Here is a 23502-nt window from a genome sequence, read left to right as displayed (position 1 = left end):
ACTTGAGGTCAAGAGTTCAAGACTAGCCTGGCCAACATGCTGAAACTCCATCTCTACTAAAAATACAAAAATTAGCCAGGTGTGGAGGCACACACCTGTAATCCCAGCTACTCGGGAGTCTGAGGCAGGAGAATCGCTTGAACTCAGGAGGCAGAAGCTGCAGTGAGCCGAGATCACACCACTGCACTCCTGCCTGGGTGACTGAGGGAGGCTTCGTATCAACAAATAACAATAATAATAAAAATAATACCCTAAATATTTTACCCATTGGCCTTAAAATATTTCAAAATTCACAAATATAAATATAGTATAACAAACACGATGTTTGATGAATGAATCCAGTTACACTGCATAAGGAATAAGACTTGGAATCAGACTAACCTAGATTTCCAGGAAAGACCCTCTGTTTATTATAAACTGACCTTCCATAGCTGTTAACTATGTACCTTGGGCAAGTTAAAAAACCTTAAGGTCTCTTAGACTTAGTTTCTTCACCTGTAAAATAACGTCATACGACCACATAGTGTTGTCGTGAGGATTCAATGAGATAATATGTAGAGTAAGTAAAACATGCCTGGGATATATTTTTGTTTAAAATGGTAGCTAAGATTTTTTTCTTTTTAATTTAACTGTGCATCTTTGGATCTGTATATGAGTATTTTTAAATAAATATTGTATATATTCCAATGTGGATGAGATTTCTGTCTTTTTTCCCTTTAAAATTTCACAAAGTTTTGCACATCTCATCTTTGGTGATCTGAGCTATTACCATCATTTTATTAAACTCTAATACTGGTGATGTCTCCACACCTTCTAACTGCTTCCAAAGTTGTTCGCTATCATGGTGAGTATGCCCACCCATCCTTCAATGCCCCAAAGTGGTTTCCCATTGCCCTGTGGATCCAATTTAAACTCCTTATTGCTAAAGCACTGTTTCAATTCCCTTCCTACATTCATCCCCCCATTCCTCAGCCATATATCACAGAGTCTGAGGCTTAATATTACACTTCTCAGGCTCTCTCGGCTTAATAAATTATACCTAAAGGACATAAATCTGCGGAATCCCTATTGCTACCAGTGCCCCAAATTCAAGGGCCACCAAATGTACCCCATCTCAGATCCAGGTAGGACTCTAATGCCACGATGCTTTTAAAAGTTGCTCCTCCTCTCTCTCATTCCAATTTCATTTTTCTTTCCTGGATACTTCATAGTCAACTCAAACTCAACCCTCTCTATATATTTCTTGAATTCTTTGACTCCACATCAGTATTCCTTAGCCTGCAAGATGCTTAAGGACAAAGAGAGTATCTAGTTCATCACAGTAACCTATTCCCTCCCTTACCCTCACAGTACACACAGACACACACACACACACACACACACACACACACACACACAAGATCCAAGCAAACTGCTTTGGAATACTGTTTCCCTGGAACTGAGAATATCAAAAGTCACCAGTAAAATAAAAATCCTAAATAAATGTGCTCTCAGAACCAGAGGCAACTGTGCCCTAAACAAAACCCATGGCTGTCTCCAGAGAGTCAGGCAAACATCCTAGGACAACTCCACTGATTTGCAGAAAGAGTCACAAGACGTTTGAGATGGAAAGGAATCTCAGAGGTCATACTGCCCAATCTTCTCGATTGGCAGGTGAAAATACAGGACCAGAGAAGGGATAGTGATTTGCCCAAGGTAAGCAGATATTTCTTTCCAAGAAGAGCCTGGGGCCCCGAGCCTCTTTCCACTAAATCCCTCTCTCTATACATGGACTGGGGCAGTAAACCCCTCTTAGAGGTGTTCACAAAGCCCCTCTATCCTCTTCAAGGCCACTGGGAATCCCAAAAGGAAACCTAGCAGCAGACCTGCCCCATGCCTGGGTGACCACAGGGGTACTGACCTCACATCCCCTAGCTCTCCCTCAGCACCCTCATGTGCTCCCCTTCCCAAAATTAATTATTTCCAGTTCTTCATTTATTACCCCAGAACTTGCAAGTGAAGACAGGAGGGAAGGATGCCATTGCCGCATGTCCTCCACACAGATTCCCCCTGCACATAATCTCTGGGTAATGATTCCTTTTGCCAGAAGTGCAGCTCCTGAAATAGTGCAGTACATTGGCGGAGGTCCAGGAGCTAATAGGGACGGCAGTGCTGTGTCTTATGACCCGTTTTAACTGAGCTAATTTAGAATTTACCTGACCAAGAGTACCATAAAATGTACTCCTAAAGATGAGATTGTTAATTACCACAGGATGATTCGTCTGTGTTTGGTGGCTGATGGGAGCTGGAAGGGAAAGGCTGGTTTCCAGAAATAATCCTTTCCTCCTTACCAAATAGGAATTAAATGTGGGAAAGGGCAAAAGGAATGGATGGAGAGGTTTGCCCACAGGAACTAAATAGGGTTATAATTAGTTTGTGTGTTTGCAGGTGTCATCTTTCACCCTCTGCCTGCGGAAGAGACTGCGGGTAGACTCAGAATTCTTTGTGTCTCTGGGAGAAGGGCACTGAGTTCCTTGGAGTGTTGAAGAGCTGGAAGCAAGATGACTGCTAGGAGCAAAGCATGCAAAGTCTCTGTAGTGTGGAGAGGCGCCCGACACAGCGACCCCCGAATATAACACTGTTTACTGACAGCAGCTCCCGAAGCATATTACAGAGCTGCCTGAGAGCATCCTAATTAGTGAGGGTTGTCAGCACTCCCATTATAATCCCCAGTTGAGTGATCTAAGTGTTCATCTCAGCCACTTCTAGTCACAGCCTCTGAAACGTGGCCCTGAGTGGCTGGTCTCCATTTGTTCTTACCCCCTGACTTGTTCTAACCATCTCCATGTTTCATATTCATCTCCATGTGAATCTAAATAGAGTCATCTCGTATTAAAGGGGATTCCCTTGGCTCTGCTATTGCTAGATGTCTATCATTTTAAAAAGGTGTTCTCTTTCCAAACATTTCTAAGATATGAGTCATGAGTTACATTCTAAGCATTTCCTTCAACCGTTTTGTTTTCTGTTTTCTCTCCTGCTGGTTGTACATGCTGGGCCTTGACCTCACCTCAGTCAAAGCAGGAATTTGTTCCCACTTTTATTCCATCATGGATTGTAGTCTTGCATGTTAATCAGCCAGAGACTGCATTCTGTGAATTCATCCTAAGCAAGTTCTCCTTAATATTTGTAAATTCATGAAACCCCTTTGGAATGTGAACCGTGTAAGATATTTAATCTTCCTGTTATGCAATAAAGCTTGTTTGCATGCCATGGTCTGCCTTGATGTGTAGAACAGCCTTAGTAAAAGTAAAGGGTGTCTTGCATTTTGAATCGAGAGAGCCTTTTGAAGAAGAGGAATGAAACTCAAGCAGGATGAGGCATGCATAAAAACACCGTACATGTGGATGTGGTCGTGTGAGCACTGCCTCCCTTTCTCCACAGCCACAATTGTCAGGAGAATTCCAGAGTGATGAGGGGGAGGGTTCGAGGGAGACTGGCTTTCTTGAAGTAGCAGACAATACCCTAGGTAAGTACATCAAATGTCAGGCTTCCCTTAGGCAGTGTGGAGCTGACCTAAGCTTAAGTCTGACACCAAAACCAGTGGTTTTATGGATAGAGAAGCCTAAAGATACAAAAAAAAAAAAAAAAAAAAAACCCACAAAAAAACACAGCCTGCATTGAATCCTTTTCAAGATCCATGTAAAATTAACACTAAAGATACTTCTTGATGTGAGTTTATCTATTTTATTGGGTTTGGTTTTGTTTTGTTTTGTTTTGTTTCATTTTGAGACAGGGTCTTATGCTCTGTCACCCAGGCTGAAGTGCAGTGGCATGATCTCGGGTCACTGCAACCTCCACCTCCTGAGTTCAAGCGATTATTGTGACTCAGCGTCCTGTATAGCTGGGATCACAGGTATGCACCACCATACTCAGCTAATTTTTGTATTTTTAGTAGAGATGGGTTTTGCCATGTTGGCCTCAAACTCCTGGCCTCAAGTGATCCACATCCCCGGCCTCCCATAGTGCTGGGATTACAGGTGTGACCCACTGGGCCAGGCCAACTCCTGGAAATCTTAGTACATCTATACCCACCACCTCCTCTAACCATACCCTGATTACCTGTGAGATAAATTCAGACTATCTCATGACACTTAAACAGGCCTTCTCCATACTTAAGGTGAGATGGATTGCCACTTCCAATTAGTGTATTAGGCCTACCCCTGCTATACCCTCACTGCCCCCTACCCCTGTATCTTTGGTGACTAGAGCCACCAGAGACACCAGAGATGTCCTCTCAGGATTGTCATCAAACACACTATGAGCCAGAGGCCCAAAATGTGAAGAACTGACTGGGTGCTCCAAATGAAAGGAACCGCCAGATGATGCTGATACCCTGCAGGGCAGCACTGCCCACAGCCTGCGGCCTCCCAGTGGCCTGCATGAGCTAGAATGGGGCAGCATTTCCCAGTCACTAAGGCACAGCATCAAGTGCTCTATTATCAAGGAAAGAAAGATAAGAAAGCATCATTCTTACCATAAAGAAGCTCAGTCTCCTTAAAAACAGAAACAAACACACGCATAGCTTGTGAACAAGTATAGCCTTCATTCTACAAAAATGCGTGAGGAATATAACATCTTTACAATGAGCCCTCCCCCACCAAAAACAATTAAAGCTCATAATGTGGTTCCAAAAGCTGGAGACTCCCATCTCCTTCTCTACTTTTTATGTATTTGGGACTCTTCTTTTTGAAATCACACTAGGAAAGCATGCAAGGAAAAAAACACATTTGCATCTACTTACACCTAAGAGTATGCATGAGCTTGAGGGTATTGATAAATGTGCAAAATAAACATCTAAGGTGGTAATGGCCAGTGAGAATTTTAAGGGTCTCAAAATATTCTGACAATCAGCCAGCCCTTCATCTTGGCTCATTAGCAACTCCTATTATACTAAGATGATCTGCCTGGAAAGCATGGAAAAATCAAAGACATTCTCCAGTGGGAATCAAACAAGTTTGATTAGCAAGAGGAGCCTGTACTAAACTTCTAATCTTCCCCATCAGAGCCATGGTAAAACTAGCCATTAATGAGCAAATATACATTTTTAGATAATATTCAAAGAAATGCACATCAGAGAGAATGTGTGTTCACAGAACAGTTGACTTGGAATGAAGGGAAACATTTGAGATACTGGTTAGTAGGGAAAAGAAAGGAGACATTCTTCTTCAACCTTTGCCAGTTACTACCTGACACAAGGAGAATGGGAACACCAGTAACCAGGCCTTGTCAGGAAGGAAGGCAGAGCTGAAGGAGACCCAAGAGTTAAAACCCTGTTTACTATGTCTGGAGGTGGTGCAATCTGTATACCAATCACTGAAGTCATTTGAGGCTTGCCTGTTGCTGACAAATGTAGATGGACAGACATGTAAAGATGATGCGTCATGAACTACAGCTGATGAATTTCCTGCAGAAGCCCCAGTGCTCACATCAAAGGTGTCAAGAGGTGACAGAGCTACATCACACCGAGTCTGGCAGTTTAATTTGGTGTCGGCTATTAGTGTTGACTCTCAGTACTATTGCCATTCAATGTTTCTGCTGGCAAGGTGACACAGCCTCAGAGATTGCTAAATTTCTTTGTTGAGTGAAAGAGAGGTTGCCTGGTTTGCACAGTAACCCCTTCCTGAACAATGGGAATCTCAGGGTGGCAGAGAGAATAAAGAGAGAGATAAAGGAACTCAGTCCACAGGGCCCCTCTAAAACTTTCTTTGCACCATTTCAAGTAAGCATCCGATGGCTTTGTTGGGTAAAAAAACAAAGGTCCGGGAAAGAGATAATTTATGATGAAGGCTTGGCTTGGCTGAATTGGAAGCTACTGAGTGTCCTAGCATAGTAGAAGTTTTCCCTCCATTGGTCCTGGTGAAACCACCACATTCACTCAAAAAAGAGGACTTCGTAGGTTGCTCTGACCTATGGATATCACCCAGTAAGTCCAATTCCTAGGAGACGCAGGCTTTGGCAGTGCACCCAAGTATATGTTAGCCTTCCTTTGGGTACCCATACTCTACATCCCTTCTGCCCCATGGCACTGCTGGCAGGATGAGAAGGCATGGGGTGCAAACCAGGGAGACCCTGGCAGCTCCACACTGCCTAAGACTGACATTGACTCCAGGGTTTTAGGTCAAGGGCAATAATAAATAGACCCTTCCCCACTCTCTAGGGCAACAATGCCCTAAAGGGGTGTCCTGGTCCACACATGGAGGCCACAGGAAGGTGATAAAGAGTACCAGGTCCTAGGAGACACCCTGCCAGAACTATCTATGAGAGTGGGGAAGGAAGGGAAGAAACATGGAGAGAGAGTAAGTCATTAGTAGTAAAATCATCTCTGTAGCAACGAGAAAAACACGGTTCAACATTTAGGCAACTTGTCCAAGCTAGCAGTTAGGAGTAGGCAATTAGAACAGAGCAACAAGGACACACTGCAGGAGCTATATAAGAATTAGAGCAGACTGGGTGTGGTGGCTCACGCCTGTAATCCCAGCACTTTGGGAGGCCAAGGTAGGCGAATCACCCAAGGTCAGGAGTTCGAGACCAGCCTGGCCAACATGGTGAAACCCTGTCCCTACTAAAAATATAAAAATGAGCAAGGCATGGTGGTGTGGCACCTATAATCCCAGCTACTTGGGAGGCTGAGGCAGGAGAACTGCTTGAACCTGGGAGGCAGCGGTTGCAGTGAGCCAGGATCGCACCACTGCGCACTCCAGCCTTGGGGACAGAGAGAGACTGTTTCAAAAAAAAAAAAAAAAGAATTAGAGCAGATGACAATACTTGTTATACCTGCCCCACCACATTAAGAGGACCAAACTCACAATACTGTGCTTCTTATATTTTCAGAGAACATCATGCTTGTCTGTGGCTACTTCCATTATCTCATTGGACCCTCGGTCACTCCATGGTTTCTTGAAGCCACCCCCAGAGCCACCCTTCAGTTCTGAGGTCCTCCAATACTCCAGCTTCCACCCACATTTCTTTCCAATATAGAAAACAATTGTGTGGTTCAGAAGAATTTCACCCAAAATCATGAAGTTGACCAATCCAAAATCACCACAATCGCATAATCCAAACTTTCTGTGCTGGAAGATTGTGGTAAATTTCCAAGGCGGGGAATATGTAGGTCAGTCCAGAGAATTTCATACAGACAAGGAAGGTCTGGGATAATAACCACGTTTTAAAAGAACATCTTCAAGATGACTTTCCAATATAAACGTCTTTGGGAAACCAAATTCATAATTATGGTGTTTTATAGGGATTTTTCCCTACAAAATACTTCTCCAGTTGAAGGATGCTGGCATTAATATTCTAGGGGCCCTATGTTCCTGTCTCTGCTTTCTGAAACCCTCTTCCTTCCTGACCTCCTGGTCAAACTCTTTTATATTTTATATAAGGAAAGTGACACTCAGAAAGGTCATCTTTAGAAAAGTTTCAGAAAGATGCTGTAAGGGATTTCAGACCATATACCTTAATGATAGTCCCTGCTCCATGCTGATCATCCACTTGGAGTGTTATGTTCTGTTGTAGGGGCTGCACTTTACAAGGGGCATTGACAAGTAGGGTGCATCCACAGGAAAGGAGCTGGGGCAGTCATTAATTGACCACAGCACCAGGTGTGTACGTTTAAGGGTCCTTGGCCAGAGAAGACAAGAATAATCTGTCTTCAATTATTTGAAGAGTTATCATGTAAAAACAATAGATGTTTACAGAGAATAGAGAAAGGCCCAAACAGTGGGAATTTCGGGGAGAAAATTCTTAGGTAAGGAAGAGCATGTTAGTGGGTAGCCTGATCTGGAATGGGCTGCCTCAGGAGGCCATGAGTTGCCTCCATAGGGAGGCTACGCTTGTCGTCAAGAAGCGCTTTGGCCAATGTTATAGAAAGGGTTTGTTCAAGACACTTTACAAAAGAAGACATACATGAGGCCAACAAACATATGAAAAAAAATGCTCATCATCACTGGTCATTAGAGAAATGCAAATCAAAACTACATTGAGATACCACCTCACGCCAGTTAGAATGGCGATTATTAAAAACTCTGGAGAAAATAGATGCTGGAGAGGATGTGGAGAAATAGGAACACTTTTACACTGTTGGTGGGAGTGTAAATTAGTTCAACTATTATGGAAGACAGTGTGGCGATTCCTCAAGGACCTAGAAATAGAAATTCCATTTGACCCAGCAATCCCATTACTGGGTGTATATCCAAAGGATTATAAATCATTCTACTATAAGGACACATGCACACGATGTTCATTGCAGCACTGTTTACAATAGAAAAGACCTGGAACCAACCCAAATGCCCATCGATGATAGACTGGACACGGACAATGTGGCACATATACACCATGGAATATTATGCAGCCATCAAAAACGATGAGTTCGCATCCTTTGTAGGGACATAGGTGAACCTGGAAACCATCATTCTCAGCAAACTGACACAAGAACACAAAATCAAACACTACATGTTCTCACTCATAGGCAGGTGTTGAACAAGGAGAACACATGGACACAGGGAGGGGAGCATCACACACACTGGGGTCTGTCAGGGGGAAATAGGGGAGGGACAGCAGTGGGTGGGGAGTTGGGGAGAGATAGCATGGGGATAAATGCCAGATATAGGTGATGGGGAGGAAGGCAGCAAATCACACTGCCATGTGTGTACCTATGCAACAATCTAGCATGTTCTTCACATGTACCCCAAAACCTAAAATGCAATAAAAAAATAAAAAATAAAAAAAAAGAAGGGGTTTGTTCATCATATAAGGAGTTAAAGTTAATTAGTGCTGAGGTCCCCTGCTAGGCTAATGTTCTATGGTCCTGGAATCTTCTCCACTGAAACCTTGATGAATTATAGAAGGATGAAGAAATTTCAAACGTTGCATGCCCTGTCACTGGGTGAGGACAAAACGATTCAGTGGGATAGTTACAACCCCTCTGCAGACTCCCAGGTTTTCTCCCTTTACTTTGAGTTAGGCTTCAAGTCAGAAAACTGCTGGTGAGGAATGTCTACCTTCTTCCATACCTGACTGGATTTGGTTCGTTGGTTGTTTTTCACAGACTCAAATACACATACAATACCTACCTTGTGGGAAGTTGAGAGTTTGGACATCTGACACATACAAAGTGTCTCAGCTATTTCTATCCTGTTTCCCTTGCTGTTTAGGAAGGGTGTCTAACAGACCCCCTGGTCAAACACTTTTATATTTTATAGAAGGAAAGTGACACTCAGAAAGGTCAAATACATATCCCAAGATCACACTGATAATTATTAGTAGAGCTGGGCCTTGACTGTGGGTCCCCTGGTTCCTGATCCACTGGGTCTACAAATGCCAATTTCTCCAACAAATCAGTGGAATGAAAATCAAATACAGAGATTGGTTCCAGGACCCACTCTGCAGATACCAAAACTCCCTGGATGCTCAAGTCTCTTACATAAAATGGCATAGTATTTGCATATAACCTACATACATCCTCTCATAAACTAAATCATCTCTAAATTACTTAGAATACCTAATACAATGTAAAAGCTATGTAAATAGTTGTTACATTGAATTGTTTTCATTTGTATTTTTGTTATTTTTATTGTTTTTGTTTTAAATATTTTTTATCAATAGATGGTGGAATCTGCTGATTTGGAACCTGAGGATACGAGGGCCAAGTGTAGATTAAAATCAGAGAATCAACTCAATGCACTAGGTATGGCTTACTTGAATTCTCATTTGAAAAAAAACAACCGGAAAAGGCATTCTTGATACAATTAGCAAAACTGAATATGAACTGGATATTAGATAACATTATTTGTTATGGAAATGGTATTAGATGTGATAACGGCATCGAGTGTAGGTGACTTTTTTTTAAGCTCTTAACAGTGAAAATACTGAAGCATTAACAAGAGACAAAACATAGTGTCTTGGATTCTCTTTAAAATACTTAACTTCTTGCCGGGCATGGTGGGGTATGCCTGTAGTCCCAGCTACAGGGGAGGCTGAACTGGGAGGATTGCTTGAACCCAGGAGTTTGAGGTTGCAGTGAGCTATGATGGACCCTGGACTCCAGCCTGGGCGACAGCGCCAGACCCCATCTCTAACAACAACAAAAACAAAAATACTCCAGAAAAATAGGGGGCCATGGTAATGGGTGAAATAAAATTGGCAAATATTGGCAATTGTTGAAACTGGTTAATAGGTACATGGGGAGAGTTATTAAGCTATTCTCTCTCTACTTTCGTGTGTACTTGAAAATATCTATTTTAAAGATTAAAAAAAAATTCTAACTCAGACTTAAGGCTGAGCAACTTGAAAGCACAACCTCTCCCATCTCCAGCCAAGTAGTTCTGGGAAGGAATTAGGGGAGGTGGCTTGGGCCTGGACCACTGCTGCTCTCTCAAAGTCTTCACTCACCCCCCGAGTCTTCTCACTGAAGATACCAGGTGAGGGACAGAACAGGAAATCATACTGGGCTTTGTACATATTTATCCATATGTTACTGGATCTTTTTCTTATTAGTGGCAAACTGGAAACTTTCTAGTAAAATTGTCCTGTGCTGTTTTCCAGATACTAATACTTTGTTAAATTTTTTTAAATCTCACACTCATCCCATGCACAATACCCATCCATCACATTGCTAAATCAGATGCAGTGTTAGGGCTCATTGTCAATAGTGCACTCGTGTCTCCAATTCTGCACTCCTTTTGTGTGTGTTCCTCTATACATACATACAGAGAGAAAGAGAGAGAGAGAGAGAGAGAGAGAGAGAGAGAGAGAGAATGCGCATTAACCATTGACTGTGCAGGAATTCAGTTTGTTTGCATATTAATCTAAAGGAGGAAGATCTACTACAAGTTGAGTATCCCTTTGCTTAGGACCAGAAGTGTTTTGGATTTCAGATTTATTCAGATTTTGGAATATTTGTATTATACTTACCAGTTGAGCATCCCAAATTCGAAAACCCAAAAGAGAAAATGCTCCAATGAACATTCCCTTTGAGCATCATATCAGCAACCAGAAAATTCTGGATTTTGGAGCATTCGAAGGATTTCAGATATTAGGATTTGGGACATTCGACCTGTACTGGATCCAAATGGAAACTTGCCTGTAACATGGATTCAGAGTGTGGTTTGGCTACACCGCTTCTTCTATTAATTCTCTCAAGGGACTTGAGTAATATGGCTTTCATAATTAAAGAAGTTGTGTCTTTGTGGGAACATTTGAAATAACTTTGGACTTGAATATATTTACCATTGAAATCTTGATCTAATAGCTTTTAATAGTGAATCTAAAAGCATTCACAAGCCTCCAACCAGGGACCTGATGAAATGGATTAGAGGTGGGGAAGAGCACAGGGAAGAAAAGCATCAATAGAGCCTCAGGAATTTTCTTAAAATGATCAAGACTACATAAATTATTTTTAACCCCCCAAAATTTACCTTGATCCTACCACATTTGCTCCCTTCCTGGTCCTAACCATTCCCCACTCCTTTTACTCTTGTCATCTCTGTATTCCACGATTTTCAACATCAATGATGCTGACAATCAGACATTGTAGCGATCCCGCTGGCAAATCACAAACTTGCCAAATATTATTGTGACCAACGTTATTGTGGAATAAACAGGAAGAGAATTATAACTCTCTGTACCAAGGTACCCAGAAATCAAGCACGGATATATGACATCATGAGGTTTGATTCTAGGCCTTCAAGTACTAAAAGAAAGCACTCATTCATAATTGCAAAGGAACACACCTTCATCTTTCCCACTTTCCTGTAATGCAGACCCTGTATAGGTGGAAGTTAATTTGAGTGCAGGGACCATCTCCCCCACTTCTTTGTGTCTGTCACAAAGCTCAGCACAGTGTTTTACACCTCATAGGAACTCCATAAGCAATTAATAAGTTGAAGTGGAGAAATGCTGAGTTGCTGTTAACAATCTTACACCAGGCACAAAATCACAAGATTCACCACTGTTTGTCCCTATAGAAATTGATCCTGCTCAAAACTATATATAAATGCAAAGGATTTGTAGTCTTAAAGTTTCAAAAGGGTTGATACTTCTAATCTGGGAAAATAACAGTATTTTAATCCCACTGCACCTTTAAGTTTAAGATATTGTATTAGACTGAAGTGGAGATTATAACTTTTACTCAAGAGATAACTCTTCTAATCTCATTCCATTAGTTACGACAAGGCCCTGTCATTAAGGAGTTTACTCCCTCACTGGGGAGAGAGAAGTGATGACTGACTGACTTCCACAATTGGCTTAGGGAGCCAGACTAATTCATTAAATCAAAGAAAAAGAACATCAAGGAAAGTTAAATCGTCAGAGAATAACTCCCTGGGCTCACAATTTTTTTTTTTCCTTTCCTTGAGATAACCGCTAGCATCTTTCTTTGAAAGAAGGGAACAGTCAGAAGGCAGGCCTGGCTTCTCAAGTGACCTCAGTAGATCTGCAGCATTCATTAAGCACTGACCGTATGCAAATCATTCAATGGAAGAGCTGACACTGAAGAACCTATGCACACCTGGCCCATACAGGCTGTGCCTCGGAAGCTTACTGTCTCCTCAAGAAGATATAAAACAGAGGAGAGGCACTTTTCAAACTAAAGAAAAAGCCGTATCAAAACCAATGGAAAATAGTATGGTGCAAATGAAATACCTAGGGGCCAGGGAGAGTTGGATTAAGGCCACGATGAAATCAACATAGGCAATGAAAAATAACTCCTTCCATGTGTATAACATTCCACAGTTTTCTACAAATTCACACCCATTGCCTCTTTTAATTCTCAAACAACTTGATGAACTTTATCCTCTCCAATTTCTTGGTGAGAAAACTGAGATCCATATAGGTGAGGTGACCTGCCCAAGACCCCTACGCTAGTAAGTGGCAGAGCTGAGCAGAAAATACTTCAGGGCTCGAATCCGCTGTCTTCCAGCCACAGTTGTTTCCACTTCCTCCCATTACCACTCAGCAACATACACCTGTGCAGAGCTTTACTTTTGCAAAATATCTTCACAGAAATTTTAGCATTTGGTCCTCTCAGCAGCCCAGTGAGAGGCACAGCAGAAATTTCACAAGAGAGCGATCTTGGTGAGTTTTCCTGCCTGAAGTCAGAAAAACCATAGATAGAGCATCTTGACTCCCAGCATTACCATGGTCGCCACACCAGCTGGGGTCTCACAGCACGGCAGGCAGGAGAAATGGTGGGAGCTGGAGCAGCACCGGCGCTCGCATTCCTTCCTGGAGTCGTACCTGTGAGGTGACTCTACCTCACCTGGAATAAGCCCTCGCCTTCTGACGCTCATTCACTTTTCAGAGTATCACAAATGTTTGGAGGGGATCCTGATATCTGCCTTACACCCCAATTCACTCTGCACCCCTTTGCTTGGATCAAGGCTCTGGAGTTGAGTAGTGAATTCAAATTATGCCCTAGGCTCCCAGCACTAACCTGTCCAGCTGTCAGTAGAACTTCCACAGCCTTCTGTGTTTCGTGTGCCCTCTGCGAAGAGGATCAAGAAAGATGGCCCCGGTGTGAGCAGAACCACTTTGAGGAAGGTATTCCCGCTGCACGCGGGAAGGAGCCAGCTCATTGGCTCTGGAGGGGGCGGGCGGTGGCGTGGGCAGGTAGGATTGCGCTGTCCTTTATTGACTGATGCAGTCAATTGTTGGGAACCTGTGTTCATTAGCTGTGTGTAAAGTGGTATTAGAGGAGAGACCGCTGGGCCCTGTGCTGAATGATTGCGCGCCCCACCTGAAGGGAGGTGCATTATTTAAAAGCACCTGCGAGAGTAATCGAGTTACTTAAGTGGATGTGTTGAGCGTATCTGAGTGGGTGCTGCCATGAGAATGCAAGATCGGGGCGTTGAAATGTGAAAGGCGACTCTGCCTCAACTGGAATAAGCCCTCCGCCTTCTGATGCTCATTCTCTGCATCTCCCTCTAGTTATTGTCTGGAACTAAAGGGTCTTCCCACTTTTCCTGTGCTAACTCTCCAGGTTTCCTGGGCAAGGTGGGTAAGCGAGCAGCCAGGATCTGTTTATCTAACAGATGGGAGAGAGGAAAGGCCAGCTCTTCTTCTCCAGCTTTCCTTAGTCCTTTCTGTGACATGAAGAAGCCCATTGGCTAATCCCTGGGCTTTAAAAGATTTGAAACAATTTAAAAGGGAATGAGATCAATGGTGTCTCCTAGGATGTTACTGAGCAAATCAAAAGTGACAAAGAGCTCACCAGAGTTGTCCTCACACCCCTACCCCAACCTTTGGAGACTTTGAAGGCATAGAACGAAGTCTAGATAGTGTCAGCCTTGTGCAGAGGCGAAACAAGTACCCCACCCCACCATCACCGCCACGGATGTGACTAAAAGGGCCACAACCTCTTCCCTGTGGTTCCACAAAGTCTTAGTCATCAGTGCCCTTTTCTCCCAGGGCCACTGCCCTGTCTCACTGCTCTTAGAACATCTTTGATGTGGTTTGGCTGTGTCCCCACACAAAATTTCATCTTGAATTGTAATCCCCACATTCCCCATAATCCCCATGTGGCAAGGGAGAGACCAGGTGAAGGTAATTGAATCATGGGGGTGATTTTCCCCATGCTGTTCTTGTGATAGTGAGTGAGTTCTCACAAGATCTGATGGTTTTCTAAGTGTTTGGTAGCTCCTCCTGCGTTCATTTCTCCTTCCTGCTGCCTTGTGAAGAAGGTGCCTTGCTTCCCCTTTACCTTCTGCCATGATTGTAAGTTTCTGAGGCTTCCCCAGCAGTGCCGAACTGTGAGTCAATTAAACCTCCTTCCTTTATAAATTACCCAGTCTCGGGCAGTTCTTTATAGCAGTGTGAAAATGAACTAATACATCCCCTTCTCTTCTCTTACACCTGCTTCCCAGTGAGACAGTGACATTCACACAAAAGCATTTCTCTGATTCTACCCTCACCCGTTGTAGAGAACCTACAGCCCCCTCTTGTTCCTCCCAAATCAACCCAAGAATCTCCAAAGGAGTTTCCAAAGTGACCAAAAACCAAACTTCTGGGCTATCCTGATGAGACTACCAATGTCCCCTATCCCAGTGCCACTTATAATATCATGTGTGGGTGTCCCTTCAGTGCTCACACTGCCCTCTAAAGTCTAGAACTCTGGATTCCTCATAAAAAAATAGACTATGGCTGGGTCTGCACCCCCAACTCCAGTCCTCCAAACACACTGGATTCTAGGGAGAACTCAGCTTCAGCTCACCAGAACTCAGCCCACCTTTCATGGCTCCCAACTGCCTAGAGAAGGCAGCCCAACTTCTTCAGCATTGCATTCAAAGCCCCAGTCACTCTGTTTCCACTGCTGCTCCTCTTCTCCCAATCCCATCCTCACACCCAATTCACCTACTCACCCCCTAGACTACTTGCCTTTCTCTTAAACACACTTTGAATTCTCCATGGCCTTCATCCAACAGGTTTCCAGCAACCAGCCTGCCCTCCCCTCTACCCACTGCTGCCTTTCACCCAGCAAGACCCAATTCAGCAGTTTTCCTCTTCTCTTCATAGAGTTGTTTGCAGCATCATCAGAGGTGTGCCTCCCTCCCTAGAGTATGCAGGCAGGGACCACATACTTTCTTCTTTTTTTTTTTTGAAACAAGGTTGTGCTCTGTCGCCCAGGCTGTAGTGCAGTGGCAAAATATGGTTTCAATGCAACCTCCACCTCCTAGGCTCAAGCCATCCTCCTACCTCAGCCTCCTGAGTGACAGGGATTACAGGCATGCAACACCACACTCGGCTAAATTTTGTATTTTTTGTAGAGACAGGATTTTGCCATGATGCCCAGTCTGGTCTTAAACTCCTGAGCTTAAGCAATCCATCTGCCTCGACCTCCCCAAGTGCTGAGATTACAGGCGCAGGCCAATGCACCCAGCCACATCTTGTCTGTCTAAATCCCTGTAGTCAATAGCACAATTCTTTACATATGTTGGGCGCTCAATAAGTGGTTATTGGGCTGAAGATGTTACACATCTGAAAAATGATGCCATTTGGGAGAAAATAAATTATTAACTCCTTATCATAAAATCATTTGTTTATTTTGTTTCTTTCACCTGCATATGCTACATGAGAATAAGACCCAGAACCGGTAAGGTTTGGTAGTCAAGGTTAGGACTGAGAAATGCCTGAAGCATGGTCCACAGAATGCCCAACAGTAAGGTCCTTACCACCAGTGAGAACCGGAAGGACACAGCCAGAGAAAACAGAGAGGAAAAAGGTCCAGTCAAAACAAAGGACTCTCTTGGGTCGGACCCTAACACCAACTATGCATGCTAGTTGTTATCTTTCAGCCTCTTTCAACATTCTTACACGGAGCTTAGAGAAGTTAGGATCACCAAGTGTTAGAAATTACCTTGTCTAGCCCCTTCCTTTTATAGAGTCAGAAGCAGAGGCCGAGAGAGAGAAAAATGACTTCTCCAAGGTCACATGACTAGTTAGTGGTAAAGTCAGAACTGAAATCCAGGTCTCCTGACAACACACAGAGCATGTATTTTACAAATATTAAAGTCTTTTCTTCCCATGTTTTTGTCATTCATTTTCATAAACGAAGTGGAAATAAGATGAAAGGATGAGGAAGCAGAGAAAGGGGAACTAAAAAGAAGTCTTCATTCATAAATCTTCCTCCTATTTCCAATTTCCCCAGCACAGTCAGCAGGTGTTTGTCAATTCCCTCGTTTTCACGAAAAGGGACAAACCTATGGGAGTCTCCAGTGACTGTGTATCCAAATGCTGCATCCTAGGCTCCCCTCTTACGTGTGGGTTCCCATTCCCTCCTTGCTAGGATCTGGTGGGCTAAGCAGGGTGGCAGGAGGCCAGACTTCTGACATTATTGTCTTCAGCATTTGTCCCAATCCTGCCAGCCTTTCTGATCTGATTTATTAGCACAAACCCAGCACTCTAAAAATATAATTACAGCATTTAGAGTGTGTTTCCTATCTCTAGGCTGCAGGGGCTTAAGCAGCACATAAGCTCTTCTGATACTGAGTTATACCCTGGAAAACCAAAATTGTGCACTCTGTGAAGCTGGGCTCATGGCTGGATGATCCGATGGGCTGCAGACACAGTGACACTCAGCACAGCTGCCATGTGGATGGCAATAATCATTTTTAACATGAAGCACACAATTTATAGGAAGGGAGGAGGCCTCATAAATCTTTTTTGATCATCTTAATATGAACTGTTTCCTGAGTTTTAAAATACATTTATAGATTTTCACCCTTGATCTAGAGAGAAACTAGGATTTCTTCTTGATGTTACTAGATAGAAAAAAGAGATGAGTTAGTGGCATATTTCTGAATGAAAGCAGGGCCTGGGAAATGCCACTGCCCTTTTTTATGGGCCCCTCAAGCCCATCCTTCTACCACCCCTTCATATCATCTTTAAAACTCCAAGTGGACTAATGCCTTGGGTGCCCTCATAGTCTCTGGGTCCCTTGGGGACTCTGAGAAGGCCCTGAAGTGTAGTGACTCCGGGCCGGATCCACTTTGCCGTGGGTTTGCTATGCAATCATGGGAAAATGACTTTCCATACTTTGGTCACTGCAGCTACAAAGTAGGGATAACAGCCTCCCTGAATAACTTTGCTAGGGCTGCCAAAACAGAATACTACAGACTGAATGGCTTAAAAAACAGTAGTTTCTTCTCACAGTTCTGGAGGCTTGAAGTCCAAGCTCAAAGTTTTGGCAAGGTTGTTTTCATTTGGAGGCCTCTCTCCTTGGCTTGCATCCTCACATGGCCTGTCCGTGGGGTGCACACATTTCTAGTGTCTTGTGTGTCCAAATTTCTGACACCAGTTAGCCTGGATTAGGGCCTACCCTAACAGGCTCATTTCAACTTAATTACCTCTTTGAAGAGCTTGTCTCCAAAAGCGATTACATTCTGAGGTTCTAGGGGTTCAGACTTCAACCAATGAATTTGAAGTGGACATAATTTAGCCCATAAAATGCCCACATTGTGATGTGATGGAAAGAATCAAGTGCAATGATTAATATAAAATGGCTAACACAGGATCTCTAACACGTAACAAATGCACAACAAATGCTGGCTAATACTATTATATTTGTTGTCTATTTTTATACTATCATGTTGAGATTTTAACTAAAATTCAGAACTGATGATGTATTTTCAACTCTGATGTTGCAAACTGTTTAGGAAGTCTGCAGCATCATTGGAAGCTTTTGACTAGAATAATGTTCTAAACTCAGCATCACTTACAAAACCCCAGAATATGGGTTTGACCTCTCCCTTCCTATCTTACTTACTGCTTTACCTGTCTGTCACTCCAGACTTCCTGCTGCTCTCCAGATTCACTGGCTCCATAACACATACAGGTATCTCTTCCCGCCAATACACACTCGGAGAACTCCTAGATATCCTTCAAGACGCACATCAAATTTCACATCCTCTGTGAAACACTTCCCCCAACCCTGATTCAAAGTCAGTTACTCTCAGTTTTACAACTTAAAGCACTTTGCATTTAAATTTACAATAGCACAGACTGCTTTGAATTTTACTATTTATCTGTGGTTTATTTGCCCTTGTTCACATAGTAGGTAAAATTGTGTTGGAATCTAATAACACTGTATTGGAAGGGAGTAAGAAAGAAAGGGAGATAAAAGAAGGGAGAGTCAATGGGAAAAAAAGCGACAGAAAAGGAAAACAGGGAAAGAGGAAGAAAAAGGGAGAAATTCCAGCAAGCCAAACCTGTGAGAAATTTAAAAACAGCAGAGGAGGCAAATGAAACCAGGAGTCAAGCCAAAAGACTCACCAGGGCCCACTGATGCAATGCCATGCAAAAGACAAAACCATCAGACAGAAAAGGAGATGTCGCTCAAGAGGCAAATCTTTTTCAAGAACACTCATGCTTCCATTGGTAAAGTTGTGTCCTTTAATTTCAAAGCTGGTGGAAGGCAGAGACAGTATGTCACCTTCCTTCCAGAGGACCTAGCCCAGTGCAGGTTAAACGTGTGAAGTGGCAGTTTGCATGCCTGACCTGACCTGACAGGCATACAAACTGCCATTTCGCACATGTTTAACCTGCACTGGGCTAGGTCCTCTGCAGGACCTAGTTGCTCTTATCCTTGCCAAAGAGTATTCCATCTAGTGATCCTCAGCTCGTGGCCATAGAGGGTACAGATCTCAACCATGGTACCTCCTGCCCTCACTCTGAGCCCCTCAGATTCCTGGCAGCTCTCAGGGCAAGAACACGAAGCAGGATGCATAGATTGTGACTGACTTAGAAAGACTTTCTACTCAAAAGTGTCTGTTCTCTGTCCTGTTTCATACCTACAGATATTCATGGAAAACTAAGTTCTGGATATCCAGATCGTCTCATTACGTTTTTTTGCTAGGCAGATGAGAAAATGAGGCCCAAGTACTTGAGATTTAGTCCAAAAACAACCCACCAGTTAACAAAATTTTTGTCCAAATCTCCAGATTCCAAGTAGTAAGCATTTCCCTCTCTCCAGATGCCCCTTTACAGGCATGAACTTCCCAGGGAGGGTAGCATGACACATCACTATCACCTGTGATTGAGTTTTATCCATGATTTCATGAACAGCAGCACAGTCCATGACTGGGCTGGTGGGAAGGTGAGTAGAGGAGAGGTGGGGAGACACCCACAGGACCTAGAAGCATGCGAGAGCCAAGTTTTACTGCTTTGTTCATTTTGCCCAGGCCCCTGGAGCTAAGCTAGATAAAGATGTCAGGTCCTTACATCTCTGAATGCTCAGGTAGCATCTTCTAGATGAGCAGATGCTGGGGGATCCTTGGGGCAGGAGCCTTTGACAGTCAGCTTTCCTCTGATCCTCAACTCCCACAGCCATCCCCTGGCCCAGCCATATGGAATTACCTTGGAGTTGATTCTCTCTCTTCCTCTCTAAAAAAACTTTGCCTTTTTGAGAGAGCACCTTAGAATAATAGAGAAAGAGAGAGACAAAGCAACACTAAATACAAGATCCCATTGTGCTCGTACACATACCGTAAACAGTGGGGAGGAAACAGCTGGGACTTCCTAGAAAGACCAAGTGGAACAGACTCATTGGGCCTGACTTAACACAGCCATGGCTCTGGTCTAGCCAAGCACCCTGGGAGCCTCTCACTGGCAGCAAGGCAGCATCTGTGCATCCTGACCCCTCCGAGTTCTAGCCCAGCTGCCAAGGAAAGGAGAGGCAGAGCTGCTGACTAGTTGCCATGAGTGGGCCGAAGACAATCAAGGGCTCCAGAGGATTCAAAATGTGATATCGGGGCAGGGAATTTAAGCTGGGCAGCAAAGGAGTATACATCCTGAATTTCCCAGGAAGTTCTTTCTGCAAAAATTTGTGATTATTTCATATGAATTGTTTCATGTTCCATATTACATGAACATAGCAAAAAATATATCTATATTATCATAACTATATAAAAATATAATTATGGTAGTATCAAAATAGCTCATGTCCTTAGAGTACATGGGTCATTTGCCCAAGAAATAGGGTCCATGAGTGGGATTTCCCTTATGATATGGAGTTTCAGCCTTCACAGAAGAGAGCTTCTGATACAGCTCTGCCCACAACCGTCTGTGGGACCTCTAGAAAATTACCTAACCTCTCTGATCCTCAGCCGAAAAAAGGAAGAGAAATTATAGAGCTACTGAAGACCAGAGGCTGACCAAGATAACATCTGAGGTCCTTTCCATTTATTTATGCTGCGTTTCTCTTGTTTCCCAGCAAACTCAGCCACCTCTAGGTGCTGACGCATGGGAAAGAGTACTAACTTTTTACAAGCATTCTCTCAATTAACACTCACAAAAATTACTTGATGTGTATATTATTATTATTATCCCCACTTTGCAGAACAAAAATGAAAATGTGCAAATTAGGTAATTTACCTAAGTTCCCCTAATAAATTGCTGCACTGGGATTTGAACCCAGGCCTGATGTTAGAGGCCCTGTCCTTGACCATTCTTTAGCAATCTCACTCCATGAATAAGTATGTATAGGGACTGCGAGGAAGCAAGGCAAAATTAAAATAGATGAGCTGAAAAGCATGGGAAAGTTGTGGGTTATTTAATTTTATTATTTTAATAGTATTGGTCTAACAAATATCAGTTTTTACATATACTTCTGTGTGTGTGTGTGTGTGTGTGTGTGTGTACACATATATATTACACTTAGGGTAAGTTGTTCATATTTTGCATCCCAGAGTTTCTTACACTGAACTTTCTAAGGTCTGTGCTTTTAAGAGGCTTGATGTAAAACTACCCACAAGATCACAAACCCTGCCCACTGAGGAAGCCTCACAGGCCCCCATCTCCTGAAGCCAAGGTTCAAAAGAGGCCGTGAGTGGTAGCAGCTGTCCCTTCCGACAGCCTCCAAAACAATCGGCATGCTCAGGGCTGGTAACAGAAAAGCAGTTTCAGATGTTGTAGAATAGAAAGGCACCATCAAACATTTGCCCAAGGAATGAAGTCCCTGAGTGGGATTTCCCTTATGATATGGAGTTTCAGCCTCCACAGAATAGAGCTTCTGATACAGCTCTCACAACCATCTGTGGGACCTCTAGAAAATGACCTAACCTCTCTGAGCCTCAGCCAAAAAAAGGAAGAGAAATTATAGAGCTACCAAAGACCAGAGGCCGACCAAGATAACATTTGAGGTCCTTTCCATTTATTGTTGCTGCGTTTCTCTTGTTTCCCAGCAAACTCAGCCACCTCTAGGTGCTGACGCATGGGAAAGAGTCGGTGTGTTCAGAAATACACTCAGTCAGTCAGGAAATAAACTAAAGGAAAGGCCTGTTTTAATCCAGATACATTCTCAGCAGTCAGAAGTCTCTGAAGATTAGAAGTATCGCATGAAGCAGAACCTGCCCTTTCCTGCTGGACATGAATGACAAAGGATGTGGCCAGAGAGGCAGCTGCAGCCATCTTGTAACCACCAGAGAGAATCTGCCTGAGAATGAAGGAATAAGGAAGAAAAGCTGAAAAATGGAGAGACATCGGGCCTGTTCACATCCTGTGAGCTCTAGATCAAGCTGTGCCTGAAAGTTCCATTTTGTGAACAAATTCCCTTCACTGTTAAAAAATTAAAGAAGAAATTATGGCACTGAGAATCTATAAAGACAACGCTGAAAAGATCGCAGAATAAAATTTGAATCACTGAAAGTTCCTCTTGGCCAGCTGGAGGTCCTTCTCTTTCTGGGCCAGGTAGACACCAGCTGTTTCAGAAGGCCTTCCTCAGAGTCCCCACACTGTGTGGGAGGTGAGTCACAGCCATGGAAGAGGCCCCCTCACCAACCAGAGAACATGCCAAGAAGAGAAAAGGAAACAGAAGCTGCTAGAGCAAGCCCCAAGAGGAAAACCTGAAGGTACTGGGGACATTCACCCCAAACAAGAGAAATCCAAGCACAGAAACTGCTGCCTTCAAATAATGTGAAGGACTGGTGGATGGAAAAGGAAGGAGATTTATTCTGTGTTATACCAAAGCTTTATTATCAAAAGATCCTTTGGAACACCAGACCTGCAAAATGCATGATTACAGTGAGTTCCTTGGTGTACTAGCTCATGTGCAATGCCACAAAGAAATACCTGAGGCTGAGTGATTTATAAAGAAAAGAGGTTTACTCAGAATACTATGCAGCCATTAAAAGGAATGAGATCATGTCCTTTGCAGGGACATGGATGGAACTGGAAGCCATTATCCTCAGCAAAGTAACACAGGAACAGAAAATCAAACACCACATGTTCTCACTTATAAGTGGGAGCTGAACAATGAAAACACATGGACACAGGGTGGAAAACAACACACATTGGGGCCTGTTGGCAGGGCAGGGGGAGGGAGAGCATCAGGATGAATAGCTATTGCATACAGGGTTTAATACCTAGGTAATGGGTTGATAGGTGCAGCAAGCCACCATGGCACACATTTACCTATGTAACAAACCTGCACATATATCCCGGAACTTAAAATATTAAATTAAATTAAAAATAAATAATAAATTTTAAAAAGAGGTTGAATTAGCTCACAGTGCTGCAGGCTTTACAGGAAGCATAGTGCTGGCATCTGCTTCTGATGAGGCCTCAGGAAGCTTACAATCATGGCAGAAGGTGACAGAGAGCCAGCATGTCACATGGCCAGAGCAGGAGCAAGGGGGCCGGTGGGTGTGGGGTGGGGGGGGCGGTAGACAGGAAGTGCCACACTTTTCAACGATCAGATTTGGCATGAACTAACTGAGTGAGAACCAAGGGAATAGTGCTAAACCATTCATGAGGGATCCTCCCCCATGATGCAAATATTTCCCACCAGGCACCACCTCCAACATTGGGGACCACATTTTCACAGGAGATTTGGAGGGGACAAATATCCAAATCATATCACTTGGTCAAAGTAGTTTGGAAAACACTATGAAACATCCCCCTGCTTGGAATATCATAATACACATTAGCATATATTAAAGGATCTGAGAAGTCCTGCAGTAAAAAAACAAGTTTTAT

This window comes from Aotus nancymaae, unplaced genomic scaffold, assembly GCF_030222135.1.
Source record: "Aotus nancymaae isolate 86718 unplaced genomic scaffold, 86718_ANA_hifiasm-v0.15.2.pri h1tg000062l, whole genome shotgun sequence".
In the NCBI taxonomy this organism is placed as follows: domain Eukaryota; kingdom Metazoa; phylum Chordata; class Mammalia; order Primates; family Aotidae; genus Aotus; species Aotus nancymaae.
This window is presented reverse-complemented; position numbering follows the sequence as displayed.